Genomic DNA, 16,303 nt, shown 5'->3' on the forward strand with positions numbered 1-16,303 from the left:
TCTGACGTCACATGTGACGAAGACCATGGAGCAGCTGCTGCTTCATCACCTGAGGCCACAGGTCTGCCACGCCCTCAACCATCTGCAGTTTGCATACCAGGAGAATGTGGGAATGGAGGATGCCATCATCTATATGCTACACCAATCCCTCTCCCACTTGGACAGAGGCAGTGGTGCAGTAAGAATTATGTTCCTGGACTTCTCTAGCACCTTCAACGCCATCCAACCTCGGCTCCTTAGGGACAAGCTGACAGACATGGGAGTAGATTTATACCTGGTGGCATGGATCGTGGACTATTTTACAGACAGACCTCAGTATGTGCGTCTTGGGGACTGCAGGTCTGATATTATGGTCAGCAACACAGGAGCTCCGCAAGGAACTGTGCTTTCTCCGGTCCTGTTCAGCCTATATACATTGGACTTCCAATATAACTCGTAGTCCTGCCATGTTCAAAAGTTTGCTGACGACACTGCTATTGCGGGCTGCATCAGGAGTGGGCAGGAGGAGGAGTATAGGAACCTAATCAAGGACTTTGTTAAATGGCGCGACTCAAACCACCTACACCTGAACATCAGTAAAACCAAGGAGCTGGTGGTGGATTTTAGGAGGCCTAGGCCCCTCCCAGACCCCATGATCATCAGAGGTGACTGTGTGCAGAGGGTACAGACCTATAAATACTGTACCTGGGAATGCAGCTGGATGATAAATTGGACTGGACTGCCAATACTGATGCTCTATGCAAGAGAGGACAGAGACGACTATACTTCCTTAGAAGACTGGCGTCCTTCAACATCTGCAATAAGATACTACAGATGTTCTATAAGACGGTTGTGGCAAGTACCCTCTTCTACGAGGTGGTGTGCTGGGGAGGCAGCATAAAGAAGAAGGACGCCTCACGCCTGGACAAACTGGTGAGAAAGGTAGGCTCTATTGTAAGCATGGTGCTGGACAGTTTGACATCCGTGGCAGAGCGACGGGCGCTGAGCAGGCTCCTGTCAATCATGGAGAATCCGCTGCATCCACTGAACAATATCATCTCCAGACAGAGGAGCAGCTTCAGCGACAGACTGCTGTCACTGTCCTGCTCCACTGACAGACTGAGGAGATCATTCCTTCCCCACACTATGCGACTCTTCAATTTTACCTGGGGGGGTAAACGTTAACATCATACAAGATTATAGACTGTTATACCTGCCTCTCACTCTGTCCTCTATCTATCTATCTATCTATCTATCTATCTATCTATCTATCATCAAGTTGTTGGTTAACAGTAACACTTGTTGTCAGCCAAATGACTGGGCACCATTGCAGCATGTCACGAAATTAGTCAACATATCTAAGAGAGTAGCATGTACCTTTTCTTTAACAGCGCATTGGAGTGAAGACTCAAAGAAACAAATGACAACTATTAGAAGTTAGTAACAAATACCAAAGTTAGAGCTAAGACTGACATATTTCTTCAGGTAGCAATTTTTTTGTGGGTTTTGGTTTTGACAGTTAGTTCTCTGTTGGAGAAACTGAATAATGTTATAGACAGTAGAGAGTAGCTGTACTGCTGTAACACAGGAAAAGGGAGATTTAGAGAAAAGGGAATTAGGAGATGAGCAGTAGTTGCTAAGACATACACATTTCATTATTCAGAGTTTGTTTGAATCATTCTGTCTGCACTAAAACTAAACATAAAAGTGTAGTCAATAATTTGAAAGCAAGGATTAAAAGACGGAAATCTCAAAAACGACTAAATCTCAAAAATCTCGCTGAAGGCTTTGTACTGAATTTGTAATCTTGGAAAACCAGGAGCTGATGTGATGGTATAAGGATAATGCACTTATGGTTGCCCATGTATGGTGACAACTTAGCCACAGTAAACAAGTTATTGATAAAATTGTGTTGCTCATGAAGAAAAACATGTCATTGTGAAAAAATGTGAAAATATTCCAACATCTTAACAATGAAGGTGAAACAGAAATTGAGCATAAAACCTTAAAAAGGAATGCAAATTGCACACCAACACATTGGGGGTGAGGCTAAAAAATGTTTAAAATGAACATATCAAAACACTGATAGTATCTAAGATAATCCCATTTAAACATGCTGAGGAATTCCCTTTCTGAGCTTCATGTTCACATTAGTTCAGTTGAGTTTCTCTGCTTTCCTCTCACATCCCAAAAATGCACATGTGTGGCTATTTGCTGATTGTACTTTCACAGACTGGGTTTCCATTCAGTTTTGGTTCCTGCCTTGTGCCTAATGCTACAGCTACAGACTTCCTCCTAATGGAATACTCCACATATATGATACATTAAGACTCATAGGGCAGCACTGGGGCCCAGAGTATATTGTTTTTACACATAGATTTTGTAATTTCATCCAGCCATCCAATCATTTTCTAAACTTGTTTTTATTACATCAAAGAAACATTCCACCTAAAATGAATTTTTTATATGTTACTTATCTCATGTATTTTGCAGTGGTGATGAAGAAAAAAATTGAATCTCATGTTTTCATGCAGAATAGTGAACAGTGCTTTACAACAACAAACAATGTGAAAAACGTCCACAGAAAAAAGACAAAAAACCTCACATTACTCCAGTTGCAAAACCCACATGTCAGTTATCCATAATATACGTATACATTAGTGTGCCTGTTCAGCATGCCCCCTCAGTACATGCATAGCCATTGCAGCTTGAATGCAGGACTACAGTCAAACCAACATGAGTATAAGCCTCATTTCTTTAAAGAGACGAGATGAAGAGATGCTGCATGCATAGGAAGAACAACAATGGTTAATGCACAATTTTCTGTTCTGTTCTTAGTGTATAGTACAGTATGTCACTAGACCACATGCATTTGTCTTGACTTGTATCCTACCTTGCCATCGCGGTTTTCAATTATCCATTGTTTACGTGCCTAATTTCCCCAGTTTCCCGGTTCTGGCCACCTTGGCAGGGCGACCACTTTCCTCCTTTTGCAGTCAGGCTTAGGACTGTCCTTGGCGGATCAAGCAATCGGTCAAGCAACCACGGCATTTGCTTCCCTAAAGTGGTGCCTGTGGAAGCAAACCAATATTTCCAACAAGACCAAAATTCGACTCTTCAGAACTCTGATTCTACCAATTCTCCTCTATGGATCCGAGACGTGGACACTGCTCAAGCAAGATCTCAACAAACTTGAGGTCTTCCAAATGCGATGCCTGCGCCAAATCCTACGAATCTTACTCCGAGACCGCATACAAAATGAGGAAATCCGTCGCCGGTGTGATCAACAGCCAACAATCGAGGAGCAAATCCAACAACGACGACTACAGTGGTTTGGCCACGTCTGCAGAATGGAAGGCAGCCGGTTACCACACAAACTCCTCTGGTGCGATCAACCCACCCAGTGGAAAATCCAAAGAACGGCACCAAAGAAAACGTGGCTCAAGCAGGTCGAAGACGACATCAGAAACCGTCGACTCAACCTCGACGAGGCCAGAACAGCTGTCATGGATCGCCTTGTATGGAAACGCCTGCAAAATGAAATCCGACAACCATTGGCACCCACAGCAGCGTATGGGCTTAGGACCAGGTCCAGACCAAACACCAGCTAGGGACCAAAGAAGAAGAAAAGACCTTGCCATCGGCTTTAGCCTTCCACCAGTCAGAATGTCTGGTGTTCCTAGGACCTAGACAGCTGCTGTGGCATATCCTTTTAGCATTTAATCTATTTTTATGAGATCATGATAAATTCGCCTTATACGTCCTTTATTCATTAATGATCATGTTGGTATTTACCCAGCACATTTTTTAGATAAAGAATACCTACAGTGGCCTCTACTGAGCTGCACTGTACATCTTTTGTAGTTGGGAAGAAATATTTGCAAGAATGGTGTTTTGGTCACTTATGGCCCAAATTAAGAGTTGTCAGAAACACAAATACAGGTGACATGTCTAGCATAATAAGTATACAACTAGAAGATGGCTTATAATTACATTCTTTCTTATAGATTAGTGTATAACAGGATTACACTACATTCCACAGCAACCACTGGGTCATGTTCATTCTACAAAAGCATTAATCACCTTAATCAGTTATAATAATATTCTAAACTTATTAACAGTGCAACTGACTGTACACAACACATTAAAAACTTGAAGAGAACCAGAGAAAAAGTTGTACATGTGGTGCACAGTGTCAAAGCATCTTTGGATGTACTCATAAGCCTTTTTATGTCAAATTTTTAAGTATAATTTTGCAAGAAACAAAAATAAATATTAATATTTATGAATGTTAATATTCACATCACTTATTAATTTTGTACTTGTCAAATGCTCTAATGTACTGTATGTACGCTCTAACGCTCTAATGTACTTTTTTTCCTGATTTTGAAAGTTGCCCTGGGTGACTATATTAAAAATAAATCTAACTGCATTATACGAAGGGGTGTTTATGCAAGAAAGCATGCAATCAGTTGTGCCAAAGATATTTGAAAGCTTAGCAGTATTAAAACCAAACAGTTGTGAATCATTATATACGAAAGGTAACTAAAACAAATATTTCCCATTAAACGTATCTAGTCTTTAGTCTATTTCAGTTTAATTATTTGATAAAATTCATTTTGGGACTGGTTACATGGCAAACCCTTTACAAAATGGCAGTCTTTCAAGACCAGTATCTGCATTCCCTGCATTACATGTTTCCAACTTTTCTTAATAAGACCCGGGCAGGCAGTTCATATCAAAGTGTTCAGTAGATGTGTTCTTTTACTTTTAGTTCTGTAGATTATATCAGGTTGATATTTCAGATTTTTTGTTTAAGGCAGAGGTGGGACACTTGTTTCCACTCCTAGTTTTAAACCTTCCTTAAACTTGACTGTTAAATCAATACACTAAATAATCTATTTTCTCTCAATTTAAAAACAAACCAATTCCACTGAAATTTTGCCTAACATGTTAGAAGTTTAACAAATGGTTTCATTTCCATCCAGGAGGGTGGTACTACTGTTTTTCTTTACATTTGAGCTATTCAGCCATCCATAAACTTAACTTACCTACTTTAATTAACAAACTTACCTAATTTAGTATTTGAACAACAGTGCAAGAACCTTAATAGCTGTTCACAGTTAATATTTAGTTAATAGTTTAAATCATTCTAAACAACACAGTTGTGTAAGGGTGCCCAGCTGGCAAACATTTGCCAGGAACAAGGCAATTACGAAGGTGGGAAAAAACAGGGGGAATCTGAGTGCAAGACATGCTTGTGTTGGAACACATTGGACCCTGTCAAGTATGGTGCCCTGGGTTATCAATAAGCAGGGGCATCAGTGTAAGAGAGAATGAGAGAAACATGCTGTGTTCCCCAAGGTCACTTAAATACAGACAACCCAGCAGGTGGCAGGGTGCCTGACCAACTATCAGGAGAGAGGGTGAGACCATGCATGTCTAGAAAGAGGTTAGCTCTTCTTGTCAGTGTGGCAGCATGATGCCAGAAGCTGAGGAAAGTGGGGTCAGTTTGCCAATTTGAGAGTAGGATCAGGAAGGACTGGTAGCAGGCTGGTAATTTGTTGCCCTGTCGCTGGTGAACAGCACATGGAATGAACTGCTAAAAATGAGCCTTGGAGACCCAGCTCTTTAAAAGTTATTGAAGAAAGTTTTTGGTTGAAGATAGCTCTGACATGGCATTCATGGTAGAGATTTAACTGAGATTAGATTGAAGACATATAGTATTTAGCAATGGGAAAAGGTGGGAATGCTTACTGGTGTATCACAAGTGAATAAGCAACTCAACCTATTATAGAAACAGGGCCAAGAACCATTTACCAAAGTACAGAGTGAGTTTGGATTTTGCACAACATTGTGAATAACATGCACAATGGAACATGTCCTGAGGAAAAGAAGGAGAAAATGATCAGGGAATTAAAGTAGGAAAGTCAGTAAGCTTGAGTCAAAGTCAGAGAGCAGGCAGAAGTCAAATTCACAAAAGAGTTGGCCTGAGAAACAAAGCCAGAAATATCAAGCCAAAATAGATAGCCATTGATATATTACTCTAAGTCATAATACTAGCTTGTTTTAAGTCCTATAAGTACAGCGTTTCTTAGCAAAGTCATTTGATTTTATTGTGGATCTGAAAGCTTAGATGTCAGAAGCTGTGAGCTGGACTTGTATGCGGGTGGGGAACAAGGACACAATCTATCACCTCCATATCATGTGAATCGCAACACACATAGACTGTAAGCAATACTGCGGAGGCAATGCAAGAACTCAAGTCACAAAATGGCAGCCACAAATCAGAGAAAAGAACACAAAATGTTACAAGAATAAAGATAAAAAAAAATATTAACAAGCACAAAAATAAAAGTGAATGTTGTATAAGACTCGTACGATTGGATGTGTTACACAGTTTTGGGTCCATCCTAAAGGATTACAGGGAAGGATTTTGATGTGACTTATCATACAACCCAAATTGTGTTTGTCCTTAAGTGGAGAATGTCTCACCAGGGGATGACTGATGTAACATCCTCTCTCAAGACTCCAGATCCATCCCTTCCATCTTCCTCTGCTTCAAATACCTATGAAACCAGAATAACATTGTCTTCTACAACCAGACGGCCAACTAGAGCAGATCTCCTTGAATAGGACATCTTTATACCAGTCTAAATAGTCAACACATCAAAAGTGATAAGACTTTTTCTAACTTTTTTTCAATATCTCAGCACTGAACACTAAACGGGGTTACTTGTAGTATCCCAACCTTTGATCTGATTATTTGCTTTTTCTTTTACAAGTGTTAAACTTATAACTCCTAATAAATGCACCTTTTGGCCCAGTTGCTCTGTTCTGTTTCAATTTTAGATACAATGTTAAAACAACTAATCAACCCAACTGAGAGTCCAAAGCAGAGCTTATGATTAATAGATTTATAGTGTCATTAGTGTCACACCTACATAGTATAGTGAAATTCTTATTTGCATCAGCTAATTAAACATGCATCATATTGCCTTTCTCCAACACCATGATTACTGAATAGAAAAAAAAAATTTCCCTCAAAATGTCTGTCTCCCTTAATGGAAATATCTCAGGACCCTTTTCAACAGAAGTGTGAACTGATTCGTCACACACTCAAGAACATTGGCACTTGTGATGTTTACACTTTATGGCTGTATCTTGGCAGATTTTTTCAGTTGCTAAAGCTTCCACCAGCATGCCACAGTCACAGTTTGTTTTACGTTCATTGGTTATTTAATTTGGTCCAATGTGAGTGGTTTAGAGAGTACTGTGTTATGAGTGGTCCAGGGTTAACATTTGCCCTGTACACACTGCTGCTGGTTCCACTTAATAATAATAATAATAATAATAATAATAATAATAATAATAATAATCCATATATATAATTCAATAAGGCAAGACACCCATGGAAAGCACACCGGAAGGGGCGTGGATTCACTAAGCCGCCAACAAGTAAGACACCCATGGCGCACGCAGGAAGAAGCCACGCCCACCAACTCTAAGACCATTGGATACGACTACAACTCATAGAACCACGCCCACCAACTCGGACGCGACAACACAGGAAAAATGGCGTCATTTATGTTCGTCTGTCGTAGAGTCCACATGCACCTCTGAGTTTGCGAGGGGTATCCAATGGGATCCTTAAAACAATCCTTTGAAACTGAGGTTAAAACACAATGAAGGAAGCAGTCTTTAAAAACCCATAAGCCCTGTGCCTCTGTTTCATTACTGTCTCACTTGCTTTACCAATGCAGGCCCTGCAACAGTCGAGACACTCTCTCAGCAGCTGACATTCTCTGTGCCTGACCGGTTCACACAAAGGCACCACATGACCAGGCGGTGTGTATGCTTCGAGAATGAGGGTGGACGTGCCAGGACTATCTAAGAAGAGGCATGTTTGTCACGGATGTAAATCGCTGTATGCGGCATGTAAAACAGTTTGTTTGTCGCGGATGTGAATCGTTGTATGCAGCGTGTAAAACAGTTTCCAAGGGGTTTCCCATGGTCTTAGACTTGGTGGCCGGGTCTCTGTCAGTTGCTCTTGCGACCGGGCACATGACCAGGCAGTGTGTATGCTTCGAGTGCGAGGGTGGACGCGACAGGACCATCTAAGAAAAATCATGTCGCGGATGTGAATCACTGTATGCGGCATGTAGAGCAGTTTGCGAGGGGTATCCCATGGTCTTACAGTTGGTGGGCGGTCTCTGTTAGTTGCTCTTGCGAGCGGGCACATGATCAGGCAGTGTGTGTGCCTCGAGAACATGAGTGGACGCGACAGCACCATCTAAGAAGAGTCATATTTGTCGCGGATGTGAATCGCTGTATGCAGCATGTAAACCAATTTGTCGTGAATGTGAATCGCAGTATGCAGCGTGTAAAATGCTGTATTGTATGTTGCCTTTTCCAGAGTTACATGTTTTCTTTCACCTACAGTCATATACACAATGAAGTAAGCAGTCTTTAAAAACCGAGGTTTCGGTTACGCCGCACGACCGCATGCACCATAGCAAACTGTTTTACACGCTACATACAGCAATTCGCATCTGCAATAAACATGCGTCTTCTTAGATGCTCCTGCACTTTGTACACACCCCCCTCCCACCTCGCTACTACCGTGGTCGGCAGGGCCGTTTGAAGGAATTTGGGGGCCCCAAGCACGCACGCAAAGGAACCACAGCATAGCCATACAGTTTAAATTCACTCACACTTTATATAAATAAAAAAATGTTTAGAGTGCAAATACTGCTTTTGCATATAAAGTGCATAAAATTTGAACATTTTCAACAATTGAACATTTGCAAAAAACACCACTGTACCATAAAATCAAATATACATTAAAAAAGTGCACAATAACTAAATCCAACATACTTAAAAAAACACACACACATAAATACTCACATTAACATTTTTCAGTTCTCTCAAACATGTGCAAATTATCTAAAACTGCTGTTTGTGAGCCTTGTTTTCTGGAAAGGCAATCACAATGTCCTCCATGTCCAAAGACTGGCGAACATCCCGCTCAATTGACATTCTTGGCCCACCGTGAACCTCATGTAATTTTCTCTTCTTTCTTTTTTGGCGTCCTGAAGCATAATTCCGCTTCATGACTGCCGAGGAAGTTTTGTATTTTGCCGGCAGCAGAGATCGCGTGGTTGGCTGGCTGCTGTCAGCGAGGGGGGCCCCCTTGAGGGGGATCCTGATAACAGTGTCATTGCACTTTACTGCATTCACTATCAATGGGGCGCTCACACAGTTTGTCGCTGCATTTTATTCTTAACCAGTCGTTGTCTTGGGGCCCCAGGCCAGCTCGGGGCCCCAAGCAATTGCTTGGTTTGCCTGCCTTGTCGCGACGGGCCTGGTGGTCGGGTGTCTTGGTGGATTATATATAGAAAGGCAGCCAAAACTGCACAGAGCAATGAAAAGTCTACGTGAGTCACAGGTGCATCTGGACTGTACAAAGACGACAACGACTCAAGTGCCGAGTTGGAGGTGGGCACATGAGCAGGCAGTGCATACTGGATGAGAAATCAGCAGACTAGCATGATGGAGGGAGCGGAGTGGACGTCCTTCTCCTCTCCACCCGTTCCACCCTCCGCACCTGAGCGCCGCACGGACGATTGTGTGTTGGTTCGTTCCGTGCATTGTTACAATGTTGCTTTTCTTGCTGATTTATAACATTACTGATTTTTCAAATGTTAATTTTCTCCCTGTGCTTAAAAATCATTAAAAAACCGGCCTAAATATGCGGCATATGGTACTTGGCTAGTAATAATAATAATGATTAATTACATTTATATATATCGCTTTCAAGGTACTCAAAGCACAGTGAGTGGGGAGCCACTTCAACCACCACTAACGTGCAGCATCCATCTGGATGATGTGACAGCACCATTTTGCGGCAGTATGCTTGCCACACATTAGCTGTTAGGTGGTGAAGGGGTGAGAGATAGTGCCAATCAGAGACAGGGAATAATTGGCCATGGTGGACAATTTAGCCAGGACATCGGGGATACACCCTACTCTTTGCAAAGGAACTGGGCAGAGCAAGCACAGCAAAAACGAAAGAGATTCTAAAAATTTAGAACATCATGTGGTCCTCAAAAAGAATAGTTGACACCCACATTTTTGATATTCTGTGCCTATAACCTTTTTTACTATTTTCATGCAGAATACTGGTTATGCTGTATATGAAGTTAAAAAAACTAAAAAAAATACATAAAACTGATGGAATAGTGCATCGCTTTAAATCACTCCTTTAACATCCCCTTTATTAAAATGCAATTACTGCACTGTGTGTTGATTTCTCCAGTGCTTTATTAAATATACGGAAACTCTAGTAGCTTAGTCTAGATTACATGTCAGATGGTGACTTTTCTATTAGGGAGGTATCAGTGTCGAAAAAGAAAACTCAATCATTTTGATGCATGTCATTTCAGATGTATTGACCTTAGAGGAAAGATAAAATTGTATTGCACAGATTTAATAACAGATGCCTCTTGACCTTTACTTACCATGTTTCTTTGTTGTTTTTTTTTTTCCCAACATTTGTCCTACCTTTTGTGACTGAATGCAATAGCCTTTTAATAATTTATAACAAAATCCGTTTGTAGAAAACTAAAGCCTTGATTTTGCACTTCTTTATTTCCTTGAGAAAAGTGATTTTCACTATTAATTTCATAGCTAATCAATGTGAATTTCCCCTTAAAGCTGTACTAAGACTGAAGAGACAGGATTTCTGCCATTCAATAATTTTATCAGCAGTCATACTGCCACACAAATATGATGCCTATCAGCAATGTTTTATAATTTTCAAAGAAACACTAAGCACAGACAAAAATGTAAATACTTGACAAAACAGTCATCCATATTTGAACAGAAAAAAAAACCAGGTGCAGGTTGTATGAAGTCAATGGAGTGTACGCAATGACTACTTATGTGTCCAGAGTAACTATTATTACCCAGCTGAGTTAGGCTGCCTCTCCATAACATGTTTCACAGCAGGAAAGTTACAAGCAGCAAGCCTGCTTTCTCAGCATCATTGGGCAATATTTTCGATGGAGTAATGAATTACCTGCAGCTTTGGGACAATGTGTACTTTTGTCTTGAACTGTATGCAGTACCTGAAGATGGGTTTGTGTGTGATATACAGGATCTCTGAATCTGCAGCTTGGATTCCTGAAAGTCTCCTGGTGCTGTACACATAATGAACATACTGCATGGAGGCTTAGTTTAATAAACCTAGCCAAGCCTATAACTCATTTTAGACAAGACAGAGCATGTCTTCCTTTGCAAAGTTCATCATTCTGAGGAAATCAAAATAATTGAGTTTCAAATTGCTTTGTCTGTGGGAGAGATACACTTCCACAGCATGTCAGCAAAATGCAGACCTCGTCTAATTTTATTTTGAGAGAATATAAATCAACAGAACACAAGAAAAAAAGATGTCTGATTAAATATTGCACAGAAAATGAGTCAAATTGGGGAATAAAAATTGTGGCCTCTTAAAAGCCCCTAAATATAAATAGTATCATGTGGTATGGCATCCCATTGACATTCAGAAGGCAGTAACCTTGTTTAGCTTGTTGTTTATGTACACACTCAAAAAGGGGAAAAAAGTAACCAAAAGACTACTATTGCCCTAAAGGGTTACGTCAGGTTTTGACATGATTCTCTATTGTATGAGGTGAGCCCACTCCCCTTTATATGAAAAAGACTTTGCCATTAATCTGATTAAGTTTCTTTAAAGAAGAAGATCAATCTGTTATCCTAGTCTCTGTTTGGACAAACATAATTGATAAGAGCATGGGAAAAGCTCTGTATAAGCAACATTTATTATTATTGTTTAAGAGTTCAGAGGTGCAGGGGATGTACTATTAAAAGTAAACTTTTCATTTCATTACATCATTTAGTTAATACATATTCTCTGTTGCATAAGTGCACTTATTCATCTGTATATCTATTCCTTTACACAAAATGTCTAGTAGGTCAGAAAGTATGTACTGTACGTCTGGAACCTTCACGTCAATCAGGTACTTTATATTCTCTTCATGTTAGCTTACTACTGTCTGGAATGCATTATACACACACCATCATACTTCATGACTCAATGTATGTGTTCACATAGAGCAAACTCTTTATAAGAAAATACTTATGTGTGCACTGAAGCAAAGATTAATTTGCATTAAATCAATTTGGCTTCTGCCAGTAATAAGTGCAGCTCACAACAGTCATTCAGTAGCCAGTAGGAATCACACCACAACAATTAATTTTGTAAGAATCAGTAGTTTTTCCAACATAGCACCTCCGCTACTTTGTTTCCACATCCTTGGCCTGGGGTAATACTTTGGAATCAGCTGACATGACATACATTTATTTTCAGAGAGAGTGACTATGCACTAGGAGCTGTCAATTCAATATGAACTGCAGTACAAAAAAGAAATTCCAAATTAAAAAAAAATCAGGACACCAAAGTTTTCATTTTCAAATATTCATTCCATAAATGATTTTCTCAACAAGAACAAGCTTTCAAATAAACATATAATGTATTTGAGTGCGGGTGTGTGTGTCCTGCTGTGGGTTGGCGCTCTGCCCGGGGTTTATTTCCTGCCTTGTGCCCTGTGTTGGCTGGGATTGGCTCCAGCAGACCCTCGTGACCCTGTGCTCGGATTCAACGGGTTGGAAAATGGATGGATGAATGCATGTATTTTTGTAACCCTAAGCATATCACTGCGATTTTAAACATTATACACAGAAAAGTATTGCATAGTCCCGGGTAATATGGAAAATGGGTCTGCATTGAGGCAAAAATAAAAAACTCCTGCAATACCGAATTGTAAAATACTTCAAATAGGTCCTCAAATTGCCAGGTGATTTAAGTAGCCACAGATATGTTAGGGTGTCCTGTACCCTCAATTAAATGCTACGTATTCTGGCAAAATGAACTTTAATGGTAATAATACTTGTGCTGAGGACTGATTCCTGCCTTGCACCCAGTTCTGTAAGGACAGGCTCAAGCAACCATGTTATTGAAGTGGATTAAGTTATTCCAATACAGTATAAATGGGCAAAATTAAAATAAGTACATTTCAATATTTTCCCACTTTTACAGGCATGGTGTGGGTTTGTGCAACTCTGCTTTCAATTTCACATGACTTAACAGAAGGTCAGGGTCATGGTCGGTTGTTTTAACAAATTATCAAAAAACTGTCCACTACTTAAATCAGTTATAATAATCTTCATAACATTTCTAAGCATAACTCAGACAGTAGACTTCCTCAGCACCAGACTTTGCTTTGCCAGACTTGAAATTGCTGAATACAAGCCATGCAATGACATTAATGACTGCAGTCAAAAACATAGAGAGCTCTTAGGCTAAAGGAATATTTATTTAACTCAACAATTTCTAAATTGAGCTTTGCAACATACAGGAGAGTAGGAATATTCCCTATTAATGTATTGTATATAAAATGGACACTTATTCACGAGGTGCCCCTCTGGTGGGACAATGCCATATTTCAAAGCTACTTGTGTATGATGCAATCAACCCACAAATCAACCAAAAGCAATAATGGTATTTTTAAATCCCCAGAGGTGTCTTCTTTCAAATAAATCATGAGTTTCTATGTTGTTTGCTCTCTTTCATTATTAAATATGTGACTTACACATATACTCTGAGGCAAACAGCACATCACAGCTGAGTTTGTCCTTCTTTTATCAAATATCCCACCTACATCAAGCCGCAAAAGTGAAAGACTTATACTCATTGAATATCTGAGGTTCAGAGCATTCTAATGATGTATAGTGGTCTAATTGGTCACTTGTACTACATGTCACAGATGTGCATAAACGGCTATGAATACAATGCATTTGTAACAGTTCATCTTTATGCACCATTACACATTAGTACGCACACAGCTTGAGTCAGATAGTGAACAAAGTTTTGACTGTATTGAGAATAACATGTTTGATGAAGGACTCAAGACAATGTCTGATTTGTAAGGACTGCTCAGTGTGACTTGAAGCCTTCTGGTGTGCAGTTTTACAGTTCAGGTGGATTCAACTACCGTACCTGTTGGCTGTCTGCTGCACGTTCTTCCTATGTTAGTTTTCTTAGCAGTGCTTTTTCAGTTCCAACTTAGTTTACAGGAAACGCTTCTTTAGAGTACCAGTGAGTAATTGTTATGCTGTACTTGTGCTTTTTGAACTTTAAATAGATGATTATTCCCTGCCCTGTCGAATGTCAGTGTATCACAGTACTCATGTTACTGTGTCACAAGTATATGACAAAAAATAAAACAGTTTTGGCTAGTGACATGATGTGTAAATTGCAGCTCAAAATAACCCCAATCTAGTGTACAAAATGTAAGCTTCTTCTGTGTCTCAGTTGTAAATGAAATTGTTTCAAGGACTGGCATGAAAATTAATTTGAAAATTATTTAGTTGATATTGGTGTAAACAAAGGTTTTTAATCATATAAATACATTCTTTTAAAAATGTAAGGTGTTGTACTTGCTACTCTTCAGCCATTTGCAGCTCCTTTATTATAATAAATGAGTAATGACCATTTAGTTTTGGGTATGTAATTTAAATGCATGCCAAAAACCCTTAGGGAATAATGGGTTAAGGCATTCATTCCATTTGGAATTAGAGCTATGTTTCATACAAATATACAGTAAATATAAAATTCCAGCAAATCTACAACTAAAAAAAAAAAAATCAAAATTACAGTAGGTGTTAATGTCTTTAGTTTTAGGAGACATACACTTTGTTGATCTGACAGGAAATATGAGAGATGCTCCATGGGTATCAAGATGTACAAAACAGACCACAAACAAATTAACTTAACTCACTCAGGAAGCAGTGCGTGATGCAGGCTTGCAAGGGTATATTGTCATTATAGTTAAAGCTATTACACTATATCTATCCACTCATTTAAACTTTATAGAAAATCTAAATAGCTGAATAGTGCAGTTGAATAGCCTTTAAGGTGCTGATGGGCTAGCTGCTTTAGGTCTGTTGCATGTGAGAGTGAATGTGCATTCTGTGTGTGAATGGGCTACACTACCACCCTGTCCTTGTGCCCAGTGCTACATTGGTAGGTTACATCTTCCCATTATCCTGAAATGAATTAAGAGCAGGTTTATTTGCATGTAGAATGTGTTTCTCTGATCTCTTTTCAAATTATGCCCATACAGTAATGCTGAAATTGGCTCATTTTATGTTTGATTAATTTTTGAAATAGGTGGAGAGGTATTATGTAGGAGAGATGTTCCAACTTCTTAGCTAATCCTCTGGGAAGTCCACAAAAAAAAAAAATATATATATATATATATATATATATATATAAATATATATATACAGTGAACCCTCGTTTATCGCGGTTAATCCATTCCAGACTCTACCGTGATAAATGAATTTTCGCGAAGTAGAATTCTTTATTTATAAATCAAATATTTTCGCAGTTAGAGTATAGAAAACCTGTTTACGACCTTCTAATTACGTTTTTTAACATTATTAGAGCCCTCTAGACATGACATAACACCTTTTAGTCACCATTACACTTGTATTACCCAATATATTAGACAAAATAAGAGAAAATAAGACATATTAGACGTTACAAATATCATATTACTAGGCGCACTCGCCTTTTAAGGCGACCGACTTTTATCCTCAATTTTTGTGCGCTCCATGTGTACATCAGGCATGTAAGTGTAGAAAATGAGAATATCAAAGTGCCCATTCATAACATCTCCCGAAAACCTACGTTTTTTTTTTATTCCCTCAAGTTCCTGTCCAAAGTCGTACAATGTCAGCCCGAATCTGTACCGCTAAAAACGGAGTTTCAGGCACTAAATAAGCTATAGATGAGAATAAGCAAGCACTATCTCCCTTGATATTTACTACACGGTGAGGCATTTGTACTCCATCAACATTAATTATTTCCAGAGACATAATTTTGTCTATTTTTCCAACGTATCGCGCACAAAAGCAAGGGAACGATGAGAGCACCAGAACTCTGCTCACATCGCGTCGCTTCATACCTCAAGCCGTAAGTAGTAAGTCTGTAATAAGCGGAATACCACTACGCTTTGCACTCACGGGATGGAAGGGCAATCCCGAACGCTTTTATATAGTAGATTATTGTACTGTACATTTAATTGCACACAACCACTAACCTATGAAGGCACGACCTCAGTAGGAGAGTCTTCAGAGGTGGTGCAGTATCTTCAGCAGGTGCGTTGTTGCCTTCAGTGAAGAAGTACTAGGAGTAGCCAGTGGGTGTCTGGGTGCGCAGCTGAAGAACATCTTGATAGGC

The 16,303-nt window shown here is 39.6% G+C and overlaps 1 protein-coding gene across 1 annotated transcript in view; it reads right to left on the minus strand.

Annotated features, from left to right (window-relative positions):
- immp2l (inner mitochondrial membrane peptidase subunit 2) overlaps positions 1-16,303 on the minus strand; it is a 1,365,073-nt gene that overhangs the window by 58,403 nt on the left and 1,290,367 nt on the right. The window lies entirely within an intron of this gene.

This window comes from Polypterus senegalus, chromosome 8, assembly GCF_016835505.1.
Source record: "Polypterus senegalus isolate Bchr_013 chromosome 8, ASM1683550v1, whole genome shotgun sequence".
Classification (NCBI taxonomy): domain Eukaryota; kingdom Metazoa; phylum Chordata; class Cladistia; order Polypteriformes; family Polypteridae; genus Polypterus; species Polypterus senegalus.